The 19,151-nt window shown below is 40.7% G+C and overlaps 1 pseudogene; it reads left to right on the top strand.

The window, feature by feature from the left end:
• Positions 1-4,827: 4,827 nt before the first annotated feature.
• LOC138809354 (GATA zinc finger domain-containing protein 1-like) overlaps positions 4,828-19,151 on the top strand; it is a 35,248-nt pseudogene continuing 20,924 nt past the window's right edge.

Below are 19,151 nucleotides of genomic sequence, written 5' to 3'. Positions count from 1 at the left end.
AGATTCATCTGCTGGGGGATTTTTCCAAGCTCAGCATTGGTTGTGTCCCTGATATGTAGTGTAGCCCAGGGCACACACAAGGCTATCTGCTAGTAATAGGAAATATGTACACAGACCAGGAGATAGACAATTGCTTGATGGGCAAGGGCAGAAGTTTCTTCCATGGCCAAGAAGTCACATCTCCTCCCTGTGTTAGGATCGAGATTAGGGAATGAAAGTTTTGTTGTTCCTTTCCTATTTGCATTTCCTTCTGGGTACTCTTTTGCCAGGAACACTCTGTAGTTGAAATAATCTTGGCCAAGGAGGCAGAGTGAGCACAGTGACAAAGGAGTCTTTATTGGAGTGCTAGTGGTGTGCATGTGGCCAATTACAAAGACCTGCAGCCATCAAATACACATAACTCAGGAAACAGACCAGGGGGAAACAGGACAAAACAATACTAACAAACCCATTCAGCTCCAATGGAGAGCTGAATTGGGATGCCATGGTGACTGGAGAACAGACAGGAAACAGAAGACAGGACATGAACATGGAGATCCATGACATGGTGTAATGGCACCTGAGCTGGTCCACACCTAAATATAGTCAGGGGGCTGGGTCAAGAAAATTCCCAGTACCAGGCCCTGGACTGACCCAGAATTTCAAATTCTGCCATTACCAGTTTACTGTCTTATCAGTAATTTTTATACATTCTTTGTATTTTCCTTGTTTATTAATGTGTGTATATTTTGGACTAAAAGACTTACTTCAGTTTTTTTTTTTCTTTGTCAGTTGTGGGGCTTGACTTCTGGGCCTTTGCGCTGCCCTTCAGCTCTTCAACTCAAGGCTAGTGCTCTACTACTTGAGTCACAGCAACACTTCCAGTTTTCTGAGTGGTTTATTGGAGATAAGAGTCTCATGGACTTTCCTGCCCAGGCTGGCTTTGAACCAAGAACTCAGCTTCCTGAATAGTTCGGATTACAAGTGTGAGCCACTGGTGCCAGGCTTACTTCAGTATTTTTTGTAGAATAGGTACAGTGAAGATGTATTCTCTTAACTGCACCTGTCTGGAAATATCTTTGTGTATTTGTCCCTTATCCTTCACTTGTGAAAGATATCTTTGCAAGGTAAAATAACCTTGGTGGATAGAATGCATTTTTTTCAAAAAGGACTCCCTGCCATCTGGTAGAGAAACAGAGGCACACCTAAGTGTTAGTTCCATTTCTTTTCTAGTCTAGAGAATCGTCCATACAAAATTCACTTTTGACAGCGATCATACATAGCTTGCTGTAGATGTGTAGATGTCATTGTCAAAAACTTGATTAACCTTTTATTTTTAAGTATCTTGGTATCATATTTTTTTATCCTTGTGTATGTAGGAATTTTAAATTCTGTCATTACTTCTTAGAATAAAAATCTTAACTTGTTGGCACCCTCAAACATTTACTGAATCCACAAAACACTAATACTCTTATATATACTTTATCAGCTTTTGAAAAAAACTTGGTCACATGACCTCATTCTTGGTTTTAATTTAGTCCTCCATATTTACATATTTGATTAGATTTTCTTCAACATACCTAATTTCTTCTGTTTAAAAGACATAACTAATCTGACAGGCATAAATTGAGAAAATTTAACTTTATATATACACTATATGTTGAAAAAGTTAATATTCTCATTTGAATTTTCATGTTGCCTCTAATGTTTTCTTTGAACAATTCATTTTGACTTCCTTATATTAATTCCCTTAGAATGTGCACACATACATACATACCTACCAATGCATGCATAAACATGACAGAAGAGAAAGAAATGTACTTTAATCCTCTCTACTCTTCTGTTTGCTTGCCTATGCACTTTCTCAAATTAAAAATATTGTGAAGATAATAATGATTACTACCTTTTATTATAGTGGCCTTGGAATTGGGATTTCAATGTAGAGTTTGCTCACAATTCTTTCCTCATCCCCTAGGTTGGATGTTCCTCTGTTCAGAATGAATTTCTTAGGGTTGAATGTTTCCTTTTGTTTGTGTTACATGAATGAAAATAAAATTCCCTCACCTGATACTTGAATTCTTGTTCTGGTTGATATTGCAGGAAATGTTGGTCACTATGTTGGGTCTGTGAGCAGAGCTTGCTATAAAATCATCCTTAAATGATACTTTGCTTCTGAAAACAATGTTCTTAAATTGAAAATTTGTTACTTAGCCTGAGCTCCCATGTAACCACATAACCGAAACTGGGTGACGAAAACACATGCTTTTCTTTTCTTTACTTTTCTTTTCTTTTTCAATACCCTGGCTTGAACTCAGGGCCTGGCTGTTGTCCATGAGCCTCTTTGTATTCAAAGCTAGCTATCACTAGAAACACGGCATCACTTCTGGCTTGTGAGTGGTTAATTGGAGATTAATATCCCAGGGGACTTTCCTACTCCTCCTGAGTAGCTAGAATTACAAGTGTGAAACAATGGTGCCAGGCAAAACAAATTTTTTTCACACACATGGAAATTTTTACCCTGAAATAAAGAGAACTGAATACTTGATGTCTAAAGAAAGTATCTTCCATATTTAAGAGACTGGTTTGTGCTGTGTTACATAGGGAAATGGAGATAAAACAAGCTCCCTCACAGCTTAAGTTTCTGAATCTCATTCATGACAAATTTCCTTCATGTCCTTACCTATTCCTATTTACAAACATAGGTACACTATTTGCATTCCATCCTTATTGGGGGTAATGTTTTAATATATTCATTGGCAGAGAAGTAAGCATTTAATCCATCAAAATCTTAAGTTTGAAATATTCCTAAATTTCAGTGCTCATTATGCAGGTTTATTTTCAAGAATTACAATTTGTTTTTGGCTTGATTTTTGCTAGTCAAGAGATTAAAAATAAAGTATAATCTTTTACATAACTTGATTCTGGGATTTGATATCTATGAGGTTCGATATGGAAGCTGCACAGCATTTAAAGATTCCCTTCATTTGCCTTGTTAGGAAGTACAAGATCTCTAATTACTCTTGTATGGAAGAATGTAAGACTGTAGCATTATTTACATGACTATCGGGATTAAAAGTTGCCCAGACTGGGATACTACTGGACCTCTACAGGTTTCCATAGGTGTAAGTGGGATGAGTGAAGTGATATTTTAAAATGTCTAACTTGGTGCCCTTTCAAGTGTTAGAAAAGAATGAAAGGAGGCTGAGAAAACAGCACTGCTATGGAGAGGCAGCACACATCACAGCCATTAAGCCTCAAAAGTGTGGCTTAAAACAATTTATTGGACCAGAGCCTCAACTCCTGGCCAGTTTCCTTGCCAGTGAACCATTCACGAGTGAGTGATACCTGAGCTTGACCACCTCCACAGCCCTTGCGGGCTGGAGCAGGGCTACAATGATGATTACAAAAGGAAGAAGCTAGCAGCTGATCAGAATTATTCATTTTTCAGCAATAGTTGGATTTATCTAGGTGTACATGACCAAACGGTTCAGGTGGGCAGTCTATAATTACAGCTAGATTTGCTTTTTTGTGTTTGGTGACAATTCCTCCATGGCCCATCTATTGACGACATCCTCTCAAATGGTTACCTATTCAAGACTCAGGAACAGAAGACAAGAAAACAGAGGGCAGAAAAATTAAGAAGCATGCTAAAAATAATTGATTGATGTTTCATGACTCAATGCTTACTTTTGTTTTCTCTGAAGTGAGTTAAATTGCTATCACAACCAAATCATGAGCTTAAAACTCCCTATGCTCATAAAGTTTTCTTTATGTTTCAAAGGCATTTAGATCTAAGTCAGCTGTGTTTGACTTAGAAATTCTTTAGACCGGGCTGTGAAGATGGCTCAGTGTTATAGCGTTTGCCTTGCATGCCTGAGGCCCTGGTTTCGATTCCTCAGGACCACATAAGCAAAAAGAAAAAAGCCTGAAGTGGCGCTGTGGCTCTAATGCTAGAGTGCTAGCCTTGAGCTGAAAAGTTGAGGGACAGCGCCCAGGCCCAGAGTTCAGGCTCCATGACCGGACCCCCACCGCCCCCCAAAAAAAGAAATTCTTTAGACCAACTCTTCATTATCTTGTTATGAAATGGAAAACAAAAAACACAAGTATGTAATGTTTCTTCCAGGTATAAATAATAAATGCTGCATAAATGACAGCAAAATAAAGAAAAGAAAGGAAAAGGGTTTATTTACAAACATTTCAAAGTCTATAATATCAAAGAATATGCATTCAAAGATAATGAGATATCTATAATCTAATTGGCTTGGAAAACAAAATGGAAAAGTTACAGCACAGTACAGCAGATTATTTGGAGTTTTATGCCTTATCAATAATTTCCTTTAAAAATTGGGAAGTTGTAAATGACTTTAGAGTTTTTGATAATATGATGAACTGGATGGTTCATACCTATTAATACTAGCTACTCAGGAGAATTATCTATAATTAACCAGCAAAATGCAGGAATAATCAATAGTTGAAGTGGTAAATTGCTAACCTTGAGGGAAAAGGCAAAAAAATTGAATGAGGCTCTGAGTTTGAAACCTGAACTAACACACACACACACACACACACACACACACACACACACACACACACACACACACACACAGATACCCACACAAATAAACATTCATGCTCATGTGCAAGGTATGTTGAATGAAGTAAGTCACTCTCAGAAAGAGAAATGGAGTGCGTGTCCTTTCATATATAATATTAGCTCTAAGATATGAACATGAAATATGAAAAATTAAACACATATCCATCTTCCTAAAGTGTAGTTCATATGGTGGTAAAATTTTATGGTGTAACCTCTTTGAACAACTAACACAATCAAATGTGAACAGTACAAAGATGAAGCATATCTTGTCTCAGCAGGGTGTTAAAGGAGATGTGGAAAGAGGTAAAGGAATAGGGAGTAAATGTCTAGGAAAATACAACGTAAGATTCAATGTGCATATGTGGAAATGAAACTAGGAAAGTAAGGGGATGGGTGCCGTTTTATAGATTAGAAGAGTTGATGGAAACTGCGACAAATTCTGAGAGGCATTGTACAAACCAATTGATACATTGTACAACTGTTTAAAAAATTATTCCAGGTGCCAGTAATCCTAGTTACTCAAGAGGCTGAGAACTGAGGATTGTGGTTTAAGGCAGCCATGGCAGAAAAGTTCATGAGACTCTTATCTCTAGCAAACTACTCAGAAAAGGCTGGAAATAGTGCTGTGGCTCAAGTTGTACAGGGCTAACCTTCAGCCCAAAGAGGTTCTTGAAAAGCACTCAGATCTTGATTTGAAGTGCCAGGACAGGCACAAAAACAAAAGAAAACAAAAGAAATAAAGAAACTCAAACCAAATACAACAAAACATCTTAATTTTTACATTTTTGAAACTTACAAGAAAAACCTATGTTCCACATACTTCAAACAGTTATATAATATACATTATGATTGTGATTATGATGGATGGAAATTTTCTCATTTTTGTAGCCATCCAAAATTCATTCCCTTTAGCTTATTTTGGAACTTTTTATCATGCCCTGAACAACAATAATATGTTTCCTGTTCTCTATCATATTGCTTAAAAGGAGACACCAATAGCCACTGCGCCGGTCTCATTATTGCGTCACTTCAGCTGGGTGCGACTATTGTACAAGATGAGAATGGTTTGTGGATTCTTCCTGAATTGAAAGAAGAGTTGACTAAGAAATGAATTTTTATAACCTTTGAGATAGATAGAATTCCCAAACTCTGACATTTTATATATTTTCAAAATCATAGAATGTTGTAACTACATTAACACATCTTCATCAAATATCCTCATCATATATGGAAATAATGAATTCCTGCAATATTTAATGGTCTGTTTTGAACAATTTTTAATACAATGCAAAGTTTGCATTATGAACTCACATTGGGATTTAACAATGAGAAGGAAGTGTTTCATGCTAGGTTCATTGCATGGACCTCATTTTTTTTGCACCATCACCCAGATATTTCTGGATTCAGAGATTTTCTTAAGGCAGTTATTCCTTCCAGATACCCAGAATTTTTTTTTTCCTTTCTGGGATATGGTTTCTGTTCTGATTGTGCAGATTCTAAGCCTGAATTTCTAATGTTTGAGAAATGTCCTCCTGATAACTCCTTTGACACAACTATGTGTGGACACAGTTACAATATATACAATGCTGTTCATGCTGTGATCCAGGCTCTACAGGATATGATTCTTTATCAAACAGAGTACAAACAATGGGAAACATAAAAGGGAGCATTCCTTTCCCTGTAAATGTAAGGCCTTCTGTTATGGATAATACAAACTGACAGGAAAGTCACTTCCTAGAGAGGTTTCTTAGTGTATAAAATTAAAAAAAAACTTAGGGTATTTTTCCAAAACCTAACAAATTATACTTATTTAAATTTCTCTGAGATACTCTAGACATGGGTTCATGTGCTCAAGTAAAAACAGAACTTTAACAAAGACAAAATGTATTCAACCTTTCCATAATTCCTTTTAGCTACAAATAAGCTCAACATGCCCATAGCTAATGTTTTGAAAAGTAGTAACTCACCCTTTCCTTATGAGTTTCATAAGTAAAAACCAAAGACAACCTGCTAAAACTAATGATCCATATTTTTCAAAAGTGATCTAGATTCGTTCTATTATATGTATTAAAATTTTACAAATCTCACACTGTAGACATACATAAATTAGTTATTGTGGAAAAGTACAGCTGTGAATGGTCTCAGTCATGATTCTTTACATGGAATTGGCTTTTCTTGAAGAGAATATTTTACTTCTTGGCTGAGTGACCAGGAATTCAAAAGATTATTTTGATTATTCTCCCAAGAATTTTTTATTTTATTAATAAGTTTTTTATTGTGAAAATACCATACAGAGAAGTTAACAATTACATGAGAAAGGAAAAGAGTACATTTCTTTTCAAGCATTGTTGCCTCCTCCTTTTTCCCCTTACCATTCCTCCTGATCATCTTACCACCCCACCAAAGTTTTAAAGTTCTTTTTTCTACATAACATTTTGTACATTTCATTGTTACAATGGGTCCACCTGTATCCCTATTTAGACAATTTGTTTTTTCTCTTCCTCTCCAAAAATTATACCAACATCAAATACAGTGAAAACAGGGGTTATACCGTGGGGGAGGGACATACAAAGCAACAAAGAAATTATCTCATAAGGGGAGCTTGGAAAGTTGCTCAGTGATAGAGTGCTTGCCTTGCATGCATGAGGCCCTGGGTTTGATTCCTCAGCACCACATAAGCAAAAAGAATAAAGCCGGAAGTGTCTTTGAGGCTCAAGTTGTAGAGTGCTAGCCTTGAGCTAAAGAGCTGAGGGACACCGCCCAGGCCCAGAGTTCAGGCCCCAAGACCAGACTCCCCCAAAAAAGAAATCACATTATAAATATGTTAGAAACAATAGCAAGAAAGTAAAAACAACCCAGATGCCCCTCAGTAGATAAATGGATCAAGAAAATGTGGTATATATACACGATGGAATTCTATGCCTCCATCCGAAGAAATGACATTGCCCCATTTGTTAGGAAATGGAAAGACTTGGAAAAAATTATATTAAGTGAAGTAAGCCAGGCCCATAGAAACATAGGTCCCATGATTTCCCTTATTTTCAATAACTAGTATATGTCTGAGTCAAGCAGAAATGGTCAGACAAGTTGATGTTAGGTGAAATGTACACCAAGATAAGGACTCCCTAGAATTTCTTTCTTTCTTTCTTTCCTTTCTTTCTTTCTTTCTTTCTTTCTTTCTTTCTTTCTTTCTTCCTTCCTTCCTTCCTTCCTTCCTTCCTTCCTTCCTTCCTTCCTTCCTTTCTTTCTTTCTTTTCTTTCTTTCTTTCTTTCTTTCTTTCTTTCTTTCTTTCTTTCCGGTTGTGGACCCTGAACTCTGGGCCTTGGCGCTGTCCCTCAGCTCTTCAGTTCAAGGCTAACACTCTACCACTTGAGCCACAGAGCTACTTCCGGCTTTTTTCTTTTTGCATATGTGGTGTTGAGGAATCCAACCCAGGGCCTCAGGCATGCAAGGCAAGTACTTTACCACTGAGCCACATTTCCAGCCCTCCCTAGAATTTCTTACATGACAATTCATTAGAGATCTCTGCTATTTTCAAATTATGAATCTGAAATTAAACACAATCAGATTTTCTCTAGGATGTACTTCAATGTAAGATGGTATAACTCTTTTAGCTACACCCTTTCTGCTGAATATCCAATTTTACAATCCTGTGGGAGATCAAGAAATTTTTGCATGAGAAAAGTAAGTTAGAGGCAGAGTATGACATTGTGAACATTTGGATTTTTCCAGGTCTTCAACTTGAGGTGAAAGTAGGAAAATTTTCTCTGTATGCACTACGTGGTCATGACCTGTCTTTATTTGAAGATACGATAGAGTGGGCCATTGGAACTAGAGCATGTGTTGGATCTAACTCTAATGACGCAAAATTCACCCTTAAAATTTATTCTTGGTTGGTTTCCAGTAAATTACTCCTGTAATACAAGCGATTTAGATTGCTGAGATAGTAATATGATTTAAAATCATTAATAGAAGGGGAGCCTGTAAGATTCTTATCGCCAATTAATCACCAGAAGCATGGAAATGGAGCTATGGATCAAGTTGTTCAGGTGGTGCTGCCTTGGACAGGACTCATAGCCTGGCCCGGACTGGAACAGGCAGTGCTGTCTTGGACAAGAATCTGTGAACCTGGCCTGTGCCGGTCCAAGTGCCACTGGATTGGACAGGGCTTGTGAAGCTGACCCCGGGCTGTTCAAGGAGGAGCTTGCTTGGACAGGGCTCTGTGAGGTTGGCCTGGTCTGGTCCAGGTGGCGCTTTCTTGGACAGGGCCCTGTGAGCCTGGCACAGGCCAGTCGAAGAGGAGCTGGCTTGGACAGGGCTCTGTTAGCCTGGCTCAAGCCAGACCGGGGGTGCTGGCTTGGACAGGGTTCTGTGAGTCTGGCCCACACCGGTCCAGGTGCCACTGGCTTGGACAGGGCTCATGAGGCTGGCCCAGTCCTGTCCAGGCAGCCCTGGCACGGACAGGGCTCTGTGAACCTGGCTGGGGCCGGTCCAGGCAGCGCTGTCTTGGACATGGTTCTGCGAGGCTAGTGCAGGCTAGTCCTGGTGGCGCTGGTTTGGCTCAGGCTCTGTGAGGCTGGCCAGGTCTGGTCTAGGAGGAGCTGCCTTGGACAGGGCTCTCTTAGCTGGCCCAGGCTGGTCCAGGTGGCCCTGGCTTGTACAAGACTCTGTGAGCCTGGTCCAGGCCAGTCCATATGGGGCTGCCTTAGACAGGGCCCTGTTAGACTGGTCCGGTCTGGTCCAGGAGGAGCTGGCTTAGACAAGTCTCTGTGAGGTTGGTCCGTTCCAGTCTAGCAGGAGCTGGCTTGCACAGGGCTCTGTGATGGTGGCCTGGGCCAATCCATGTGGCACTGGCTTGGACAGTACTCTGTTAGCTTGGCCCACGCCAGCCCAGGTGCTGCTGTCTTGGACAGGATTCTGTGTACCTGGCCTGTGCTGGTCCAAGTGGTGCTGGCTTGGACAGGGCTTTTGCATCTGGCCACGGGCTGGTCCAGGAAGAGCTGGCGTGGACAGGGCTCTGTGAGGCTGGCCCAGCCCAGTCTAGGAGGAGCTGGCTTGGACAGGGATCTTTGAGGCTGGCCCCCATCTGTCCAGGAGGCTCTGGCTGGGACAGGGATTGAAAGGCTGTCCCCAGTCTGGTCCAGGCAGTGCGGGCTTGGACAGGGCTCTGTGAGGCTGGTGCAGTCTAGTCTAGTTGACCCTGGCTTTGACAGGGCTCTGTGAGCCTGTCTCAGGCCGGTCAAGGAGCAGCTGGCTTGGACAAGACTCTGTGAGGTTGGCCCCGGCCAGTCTAGGAGGAGCTGGCTTGGACAGGGCTCTGTGAGGCTGGCCCAGGCTGGTGCAGGTGTGGCTGGCTTGGACAGGACATTGACTGTCCCGCGCCAGTCCAGGCAGTACTGACATGGACAGGGCTCTGTGAGCCTGGCCTGCGTCGGTCCAGTTAGCGCTGGCTCTGTGAGGCTGGTGCAGGCCGGTCCAGTAGGAGCTGGCTTGGACAGGGCTTTGTGAGCCTGTCCTTGGCCACTTCAGGCAGAGCTGGCTTGGACAGGGCTCTGTGAAGCTGGCCCTGGCCAGTCCAGTTGGGGCTGCCGTGGACAGGGCCCTGTTAGGATGGCCCGGTCAGGTCTAGGAGCAGCTGGCTTAAACAAGTCTCTGTGAGGTTGGTCCATTCCAGTCTAGGAGAATCTGGCTTGGACAGGGATCTGTGAGGCTGATTGGGCCTGTCCAGGCAGTGCTGGATTGGGCAGGACTCTATGAGCCTGGCCTGGGCTGCTTCAGTTGGAGCTGGCTTGGACAGGGCTCTGTGAGCCTGGCCCGCATTGGTCCATGCAGTGCTGGCTTGGACAGGGCTCAGTGAGTCTGGCCCAGTATGGTCCTGTTGACCCTGGCTTGGACAGTGCTCTGTGAGGCTGGCCTGGTCCGGTCCAGGAGGAGATGGCTTGGACAGGGCTCTGTGAGGTAGGCCCAGTCCAGTCCAGGCAGTGCTGGCTTGGACAGGGCTCTGTGATCCTGTACAGGCTAGTTGAATAGGAGCTAGCTTGGACAGGGCTCTGTGAGCCTGTCCTGTGTCAGTTTAGGAGGCGTTGGCTTGGACAGGGCTCTGTGAGTGTGGTGCAGCCTCGTCCAGGTGGCACTGGCTTGTACAGGCTCTGGGAAGCTGGCCCCTTCGGGTATAAGAGCAGCTGGCTTGGACAAGACTCTGTGAGGCTGGCCCAACGCAGTCTAGGAGGAGCTGGCTTGGACAGGGCTCATTGAGGCTGGCCCCCACCAGTCCAGGTGGTGCAGTCTTGGACAGGGTTCGAAAGGCTGTCCTGAGGCTGGTCCAGGCGGCCCTGGCTTGGACAGGGCTCTGTGAGCCTGGCTCTGGTCAGTCCAGGCAGCGCTGGCTTGGACAGGGATCTGTGAACCTGGCACAGGCCAGTCCATGTAGCGCTGGCTTGGACAGGGCTCTTTGAGGCTGGTGCAGTCTGGTCCAGTTGGCACTTGCTTGGACAGGGCTCTGTGAGGCTGGCTCGGTCCATTCCAGGTGGTGCTGGCTTGGACAGGACTCTGTGAGCCTGGCCTGGTCCAGTCCAGGCAGTGCTGGCTTGGACAGGACTTTGTGAGCCGTCCCCGGACCGGTTCAGGCTGTGCTGGCTTGGACAAAGCTCTGTGAGGCTTTACAGGGCCAGTCTGGGAGGAGCTGCCTTGGACAAGGCTCTGTGAGGCTGGACCAGTCCAGTCATTGAGGAGCTGGCTTGGACAAGGCTCTGTGAGCCTGGCACAGGCCAGTGCACGTGGTGCTGGCTTGGACAAGGCTCTGTGAGGCTGGTCTGGTCTGGTCCAGGAGGAGCTGTCTTGGACAAGGCTCTGTGAGCCTGGACCGGGCCAGGCTAGGAGGAGCTGGCTTTGATAGGGATCTGTGAGCCTGGCCCGGTCTGGTCCAGGTGGCGCTGGCTTGGACAGGGCTCTGTGAGTCTGGCACAGGCCAGTCATGGAGGAGCTGGATTGGACAGGGCTCTGTGAGCCTGGCCTGAGCCACTCCAGGTGTTGCTGGCTTGGACCGGGCTCCTTGAGTCTGGTGCAGGCTGGACCAGGTGGCGCTGGCTTGGACAGAGCTCTATGAGGCTGGCCCGTTTGGTTCCAAGAGCAGCTGGCTTGGACAAGACTCTGTGAGTTTGGCCTGGGCCAGTCTAGGAGGAGCTGGCTTGGACAGGGCTTTTTGAGGCTGGCCCACATCGGTCCAGGTGGCGCTGGCTTGGACAGGGCTCAAGAAGCTGTCCCGGGGCTGGTCCAGGTGACCCTGGCTTGGACAGGGCTCTGTGAGCCTGGTCCGTACCGGTCCAGGCAATGATGGCTTGGACAGAGCTCAGTGAGTCTGGCCCGGTAAGGTCCAGGTGATACTGGTTTGGACAGGGCTGGGTGATCCTGGCCCAGGACGGTCCAAGTGGCACTGGCTTGGACAGGGCTCTGTGAGGCTGGTGCAGTCTAGTACTGTTGGCACTGGCTTGGACAGAGCTCTGTGAGGCTGCCTGGTCCAGTCCAGAGGAGTTGGCTTGGACAGGGCTCTGAATTTCTTTTATTTTTACTAGGCATAAACAACTGTCCTATTTCTGTGATGCATACTTATAAAGCATGGTTCCTTTACAAAATGTTTGGCTTTCAAAAGCGCTTCCCTCAAGGCAGAGTTTTAAGTCAAAGCCTTCTGATAACAATGAATGTCTTATACAAATATGAACTCTCCAAGGAACTGAAAAGTTTCTACAGTTAAGTAGGCCTTCAAAATATTTGATCACTACAGCCCTGTGAATGTATTATTTAAGCTATGAGCAGTTTATTTAACTTAACAGTTGAACACTTATTTATTAACTGTAGTTAGCTACACTTAACAGTTTACTTATTTAAGCTATATACCAAGTTAAATGTTGAGGACAAGTGTCTTGTCCTAGGTCACCATATGGTTTTGTCCCACTATCTTCTCTGTAAATATAACCTATAGCTCACATATAGGAACATACACACAATGAAAAAGTTTAGCTCAAGCATATATTATAAAGAAAATTTCCCATGTAGTCACTACAAAGTAAAACATTTCTTATAAGTAAAAGACATGTCATGCCTAATTTTTAAAAATGTAGGCTATGCCCCTTGACAAAAATGATTATTCACCTAACTATTATGACAACATTTTCTCATTTTCTTTTCTACTTTTGTCACTTATACATACATATTTGCATTTTTTGCCAATACTGGGACTTTAACACGGGCCCTAAGCACTATTCCTTACCTCTTATCATACAAGGCTGGTGTTCTGTCACTTGAGCCACAGATTACTTCTGAAATTTTGGTTGTTAATTGAGGTAAGAGTCTCATCGACTTTCTTACACAGGATAGCTTTGAACATCAATCCTAAAATCTCAGCTTCCTGAGTAGCTGGAATTACAATCTCAAGCCACCAGCACCCAATGTCTTAAGCACACACTTTAAAGCAGTGTATTTTAGTTTTGTCTCATTAAAAATTACATAAATGGAAACACATAGGATGTTTTTGCTTATCTGGCTTATTCCATGCAACATGTTTATCAGACCTCATCCATTTGGTTGTAGTTCACTTGTGCACATTACTGTACCATATTCTATTGTACGGGCCTATTATTGACAAGCATTTTGTGCATTATCTTTGCTTTGGAGAGATATTCTTGTGTATTTCTCTTGGTACAGAAGCATACACATTTCTGTCAGGTATAAACCTGAAAATAAATTACCTGAATCATAGGATATGCCTATATTAATACAATTCCAAATGTTTTTCCAAGTGCCTATACCATTTACTTTCCCACCAGCCCTGTGAGTTCTTACTGCTCTAAATCTTCAGAACTTGCATACTTCTATAATGAAACTAGTTGCTTATGTATGGCATACATATATGCTTTTATATATGATTATATATATCTATATATATATAATCTATCTATCTACCTATCTATCTATATATATATTATATATATCTACCTTTGAATTACATTTTTACTCTCTTGATCAAAATTTTAATGAAACCACATCTTGTCAGGAGGATTGTGAATTCAACACCAATTCAAGCTAAATATTAAAGCCAACTTTCAAAAAACAAAAAGATTTTCAAGTGTTACCAAACAAATGCAAGATTTAGATTAATCTAGGTATTGACTTATACCAAGAAATCTATACAGTTTCTATCTTGTTAGTGGATTACCCTCTCCCAGTCCTTTAAACTTCTTTTCTGACAGAAATAGCACATATGTAAACAAATGTAGAGACAGCCAATTCTTCCTTAAAAGAACTTCATCACTATACTGAGAGAAATGTTCATATATAGATTATAAATTGCTTTCCTTTTCACAATCACTTGTTTAAGACCTTGATTACACAAATTAAGCAAACACCAATGCAAACTAAAGAAATCTGAATTAAATTTGAGAGTATTTACCATTTTTAAAGTGATAAAAACATGAAAACTATGTCCCAATTTACTTTCCCAATTACACTGCCCATCATTAATTTAAAGAATATTAAAAATGTAATGTATACAAAGTATTCACATTAACTCAAGGTATGCATTGTTTATTTCTACAGTCTTTTGGCATAGATATGTTTTATTTTCTAACCCAGAAAATGAAATCTGGCCTATTGTATATACTTAATATGTGATTATATAGTCACTCTTCAAAATGCTAGAAAATGTTTTGTCTGCTTTTGGGACAAAGAATGTTTCCTATGGGCAATTTTACTTGTTTGGCTCTTGGATATTGTAGATTAAGAGAGACTGTGTAATGGGGAGGTTTTAGAGTAATTGTAATTATTCATTGATCATATGGGCTTTGCTAAAATGCTTTGGAGACTTACTATGCCATCTTATTACTTTAAATCAAACTTGGTTTGTTTTTTTGTATGGCTCACTCTCTTGTATTGGTTATGTTTTAATTCAAAGACTTGTGCCTGCCAGGCAGGCAGTCTAACACTTGAGCCAGAACTCAGTGCTTTTTTCTTTAAACTTTCAGATAAGGTCCCATGCCTTCACCCAGGTGACATGAAATTGCAATCCTGAATGGCTGGGTTAAGATGTGTACCATATTTGGCTTGTTCTTGGTGTACCATATTGTGTACCATATTTGGCTTGTTAATGAGAAAGAATCTCACTAAATTTTTATGGCCAGAATAGCCCCAAATCACAATTCTTCTATTTCCAACTCATACGAATCTGGGATTGCAGGTCTGTACTTAGTTATGTTTTCTGACATCTCCATCCAGTATGCTAGCTGGCATAATGGCACAATATTTTTTGGCACACAGTAAATATTTGGCTTTTATTAAACTTCTAACCTCTTCCTGATGAGAAACTACCTTTTTTTTTTTTTACAAAAGAATAAAATGAAGAACAAACTCCACTTTTGAAAGGGTCCTGAGCAGCCAATAGCTCACTTCTCAGTATCACAAGAAAGAAAGAGGCTGTCAGTAAGGTTCTTCAATCAGATCATGATCCCACTGCTACCTCCTCTCTCCACATCTTTAATTTGTAGGATGAAGGCTTGTCACCCTGCTTCAAACATGACTAATGGATGAAGCATGTCTAAGAAAACCCCAACAGGTATTTTCTCAAAATTTCCTGTCCATCATGAAAGTAAAAATAACTCAATCTTACAGGTTTTGTAAGTAAGGCTAAAAGAAGAAATAGTAGTCACATTCCAGAGAAAGTGTAATCGATGTATCTTCATTGACCATGTTAAAAAAATATTCAAGAAATGCTAAGGAGCCACCTTTCTACAGCTGGGATATAAAAGTCATGCAGTTTTAAATACTAAATAGAAGTTTCTTTCCTTCAACTGTTTAAAGGCTGGGAAAAGAGCAAAGTCTACTAACAAAACTGAAGATTTAGAAAGTTGTAACTTTTTACATTTTTGGTACCATAATTGTTTCTAAGAAAGAGTATAGTGAGTTTTTCATCATATATTCTTTATTAAAATTTCTCAATTCTTAATATACCAAATCCAATTCTACTGTAAAATTTCCATCAAGGGGGAGAATTCAGTCATAAAATTCAAAGCATATACAAAATTAAGAAAACAGAAGGGATGGCATTGGGAAGGATGGGGAGAATGATGACAGGGGTAATACTGATCAAGATGCATTGTATTCAACATCTTTGTTGAATAGCAGCTCCTTTTTACACTACTTAAAGATTATTTAAAAATGTTTCCATGCACTTGTAGCTTATGCTTATGACCCACCTACTCAGGAGGCTAAGATCTGAGAATTTCAGTTGCAAGGAAGCCTGGGCAGGAAAGTTCATGAGACTCTTATCTCCAATAAACTAAACCCCCAAGAGCTGGAAATGGAGCTGTGGCTTATGTGGTAGAGCACTAGCCTTGAGCTAAAGAAGGTCAAGGACAATGCCCAAGCCTTGAGTTTAAGCCCAACACTGGGGCTTAATGTCTCATGATTGAAAAAAGTTTTAAAAATGAACAATAATTTTTAGTGTTTTTAAAATTTTTCCATCATGGATAGGAGAAGAGAAATTTTGTCTAGATTTTGTAAAGTAAACAACTATCATGAAATATGAGTGAGATGAGAGAGAGAGACAAAGAGAAGAGAGACAGAGAGAATGACAGAGAGTAGTTTAAATCTTCTGCTGACCACCTATCTACATCAATAGTTTGGTTAACAGTAACCAAAAAATAATTCCTTGCAAGCATAATACCTATCAATTAAATTTGACTGGTACCTAAATATATTTTGTTTTTAAAATAAAACTACTATATCCCTTACAACACCAGAACTACAAATCTAAAACTTAAGTGTTAGCCAGGTATGGTAATCTCATTAATTGGGGGCTGATAAAGGAAGGAGATGAGTAAAAGGCCAGCCTGGGCTATGTAGAGAAACTCTGCTTCAATAAATAAATAAATAAATACTAAATCTAATACCATACCTCCCATTAAATTAAAATTTATCTAAAAATGCTGTTATTTTAGCTCTCCAGCTACACTACATTTTTTCAACTAAGTATAGATCAGATCATATAATTTCATTTGATGAAATTTGTGGTGTGTGTTTGTGTGTGTGTGTGTGTGTGTGTGTGTGTGTGTGTGTGTGTGCATGTGTGTGCTGTGTGCGTGCCACACGCGTTTGTGTATGTGTGTGCTTGAACTTAGCAGCTAATTCCACCCCCCGAGTTTCTTTTGCTTAAGGCTAGGCTGGCTGCTAACTGCAATCCTCAGATCTCAGCATGAGTATTTTATGTAGCTAGGATTAGAGTCATGAGCCCCCAGCACCCAACTTGAAACACATCTCACATCTCTCTCTCTTTTCTTTTTGTCCATCTTGGAGCTTGAACTCAGGGCTTGGCTGCTGTCCCTAAGCTCTTTTGATTAAGTCTAGCGCTTTACTAGTTTGACCCTTTCAACTTTACTTCAGGTTATCTGGTAGTTAATGAGATAAAGTCTTGGAGACTTTATTGCCCAGGCTAGGATTACAGGCACAACTCATTAGCACTCAGCTTGAAACACATTTTTGACATTCAAAACCAATCATAAAATTATTCATTAAACACATGATAAAATCATAAAACAAGTATATCTTCATTTTAAATTCACACCAGTCTCAGAAACATTTCCATAGCTACAATTTGAGCCAAAGAAAAAGCAGAATCCTAATGTGGAATTCAGCACTGAGTGCAAATCTAGATAAATAGATACAAGAGTGTAAGTTATCAGAAGCCTTTTATCAGGAAGCTGACAAATGATTTGGCTGTGGAGGAACAGGGAAGAAGTGTAAACAAATAGAGGCTTATATTCGATGTGAAGTAAGTAAAAGACTGAACTATGTCACCTGAGAGTATGGATGGGTAGGGAAACATAAGGGAGAACAATGAAATAGTTGTCATTGATCAATATGCATTATACTCATAATTTTTTGTGAAGATACGTTGCTGCCTTTTTTGTGGTTTTGAACCAGTAACTTTCTGGTGGTCTGTTACAGAAGCAATAGGAACTAACATTCTTATCCACATAATCATGTATAAAAAATAATTACAAAAATATTTCTCATTGGAAAGAACCATTGTTTTGTGTATCTAGTTTTCCATATGTGCAGCTTTAGTTCCATATGGTTCTATAAGATTAGACACATTTAAAAATAGCTTAATTTCCTGACTTCTTTGAAAGGCATTTGGCTCACAAAATGGATTGACCTCTGATACACTCCACTTTTTACCAGAAGTGAAAAGACACAAAGTTTATTTCTTTTCCTATTGAAAGTAGAAAGCCTCATTCAAGAAGCTTATGTCTTTCAAACTTCATGCAAATTATAGTATGTGAACTCAATAAAGATGCAGTAGATATACCTTACAATATCTACCTGTTCTTAGCTATCCATTCCTTGTCTTTGGCCAGTATTATTATTTAGCTCATTACCAGCCTGGACTTCATAGTTCAGCTCTGCTCTCCTGAAGTCCTCCTCCTTTTTTGTCACTTGTGGGGCTTGAACTCTGAGCCTGGGAGTTGTCCTTCAGCTTGTCAGCTCAAGCCAAACACTCTACCACTTGAGCCTGACACGCTTTCCTTGCCCAGGCTGGCTTTGAACAGCAATCTTCAGATCTCAGCCTCCTGAGTAGCCAGGACTACCACCAGTAGTAGGAACCACCAGTGCCTGGCTGGAACTCTTTTCTTTTCTTTTTTCTTTTTCTTTTTCTTTTTTTTTTGGTCGGTCCTGGTCTTTATTAAGTTCTTAAATCATGTTTCGCTCCGCCAACATCTATATTAAATTAAAATTGGAATGTAATAAATACAGGCCTCCACTTCTACTAACATATTTATTGTTATGATTCTTGTGGTTCATGAACTATGCAAGTACCTCCAATTTCAGCTTTTTAGGTTTTGCTGGTTAATCAGAGATGAGTGTTGCACATGTTTTTCAGCACAGGGTATAATCTTATAGACCAAGGCCCCTGCCACTTCCACCTCACTTCACCCAATCCCCACACTCCTGGACCCTTCTTCAGTTGACCCTCACTCCTGAACTTTGTTGTTGGTCTCAACTCATGGAAGCCTCCTGCAGCCATATCTGTACCTTTTCTCTGACTAAGAAGCTTTATCAATGAGCATAGGAACCCTAAAATTAAACTGCTATCAGTCTGGACCACAGAGTTTGCTATTTAGCTGAATCTCTGCTCATAAACTAAGTTTCCATAACAGGTACATTCCTAAATATTCCTACAATTCCAATTCTTTCAGCACACAAATTTTCTTCTGTATTTTCACTTGAAACAATCATCAAGAAATCACTTCAACTTCCTTATACTCTTCCTGAAAAAGCACACTGATGAACAGTTTCTGTTTCATCATTCGCCACTATTTTTTCTCCTGTTGCAACCATGTTTCATTTTATGCCTACAATAATTAGCCTGTATCAACCTTTTCCTATTTTTCATTCATTCTTTTCCTCCACTAAAAATGTCATATTAAATTAAAATAAAAAAGTAATACATATATCACCCCCAATTTATTTTCCCAATAATAATTATTGTTGCATTTTTATGTGCTTTGTGAAGGCCATTTTCTTCCT

Source organism: Dipodomys merriami, unplaced genomic scaffold, assembly GCF_024711535.1.
Source record: "Dipodomys merriami isolate MVZ:Mamm:240054 unplaced genomic scaffold, mDipMer1.0.p SCAF_494, whole genome shotgun sequence".
In the NCBI taxonomy this organism is placed as follows: domain Eukaryota; kingdom Metazoa; phylum Chordata; class Mammalia; order Rodentia; family Heteromyidae; genus Dipodomys; species Dipodomys merriami.
Note: the sequence above shows the minus strand (reverse complement) of the source record. Positions and strands in the feature narration are given on the sequence as shown.